This window comes from Triticum urartu, chromosome 3A, assembly GCF_056163025.1.
Source record: "Triticum urartu cultivar PI428250 chromosome 3A, HENAU_Tu73, whole genome shotgun sequence".
NCBI classification, from domain to species: domain Eukaryota; kingdom Viridiplantae; phylum Streptophyta; class Magnoliopsida; order Poales; family Poaceae; genus Triticum; species Triticum urartu.
In genome coordinates, this window is record NC_141875.1 from 254,527,319 (window position 1) to 254,529,223 (window position 1,905).

Below are 1,905 nucleotides of genomic sequence, written 5' to 3' on the forward strand. Positions count from 1 at the left end.
GCCTCTCCCTCCTAGAGCTTCCAGCAGCCGACCCATAAGACAAGAAGGCCAAGACCAAGGACGTGAACCGCAAGGGGGCTGCCGTGCTGGGGGCAGAGCTGGAGATGAAGCGCGGCTGTGACCATCCCGAGTCATCCAAGGCCAACCGCCCGTTCTGTGCCTTCCACAATGTGCACAACCACAACACCAACGATTGTCAAGAGCTCAGGGCCGTCCGCGATGGGCGCTTCGGCCGACGCCCCGAGCGCAACGACCGGGGCTATGACCAAGGAGGAGGACGAAGTGGAGGACGATGGGACGACCGTGGCCCCCGCCAGGAGTGGCTCGACCGGCCTCGTGAGGACCGCTGGCAAGACCAGCCTCGCAAGGGAGCCTGGAGAGACCAGCCTCATGAGTACTGCCCTCAGGGCTACGCTGGCCTCCCTCCGCTGCCGCCACCACCAAGAAGGAACGACCATCACTAGGATGAGGGGCTGGGGGCTTCTAGGAGCCTCGCACCATCGCTTGTATCTTGGGTGGCGCTCAGGCCCCAACCTCTCACCGCATCTTCAAACAGTTTGCTCGGAAGGTGAACACAGCCCTCCCTAGGTTCGAGGCCACACGTCCGCTCAGGTGTCCCAAGTGCACCATCACCTTCAGCTCGTCCGACCAGCTCAAGTGCATGGCAACCGCCGGTGCCCTCTCGATGCTTTGCTCGCCCGTCATCAGCAACGTCCTCGTCACCAAGACCCTCATTAATACTGGCGCAGGGCCCAATGTCCTTTCCATCGAGACGTTCGACTGCCTCCAAGTGCCATACGATCAACTGCAACCCACCAGGCCCATCTCAGGAGTGACCGATGGCTCCACCACCCCGATAGGGTAGATCCTCCTCCCTGTCACCTTCGGCCAGCGCGACAACTACCACACCGAGCTCATTGACTTCGACGTCACCCACATCCGTCTGCCGTACAATGCGATCCTTGGATATCCGGCCTGGCCAAATTCATGGCGGTGACCCACCACGGCTACAATGTCCTCAAGATGCCAGGGAGCCACGGCGTCTTCTCGGTCGCCTACCAGGAGAAGGACGCGGTGTGCTCCCTTGAGCGTGCCTACCAGGCTGCGGCGGTCGAAGACCCAGACAATGAAGGCACCATCTACTCTCCCGAGGCAGTCCCCAAGAAGAAGAAGCAGCTGCTCCTCCAAGGGCCTCAGGAGAGCGGTGTCTCCATCGGCACCACCTCAGGACCAGCGCCCACGGATGGGGCGCCTCCCTCTCTCACATAGGAAGGCGCGCCCAGTGCCCTCCTTAGGCTGGGCTCGGGGGCTCTCTTGTGGAGGGCCTCTGACCTAGCCAATGTCACGAGGGAGGCGCTCGGGCACCACGTGGAGGCATGCTTCACTGCATGCTTCCCCCGCAAGGGTGCCAGGCACAAGGTGCCAGGCGCTCAACAGTTCATCACAAAGACCACTAAGGAGCTTCAAGAGGCAAGAGCCACGCGCGGTGACCGCCACCCACCACCTGGCGCGGCTCCTTGTCCTAGCGTAGACAACGAGCTGCGTGTCTGTGTCGATGTCCCTGGGCTCAACAGGGCCGCATCTCAGGGGCGCTTCTGGCCATCGAGCATTGGTCGGTGCGGAGCGCCCCCCCACAGCTACGTTTGCATGCCCTTCGGCCTGCCGAACATAGCTGTCACCTTCAACCGACTAACGTAGGGCGCCCTGGCGGCTCGCGAGGCCAGGCGCAAGGCCGTCTTGAGGGAGGAGGAGTCGGAACCTCCAGGTTCCCCTAGGAACCAGCCGCCGGACGACTCGTGAGGAGCGACTTCTTCGGCGCGCATCTTTAGCTACTTCGAAATCTCTCCAGCGATAGCACGAGGTGACATTTTCCAGTTTGTTCAGTTGGGGGCGCCCCTCGGGCTG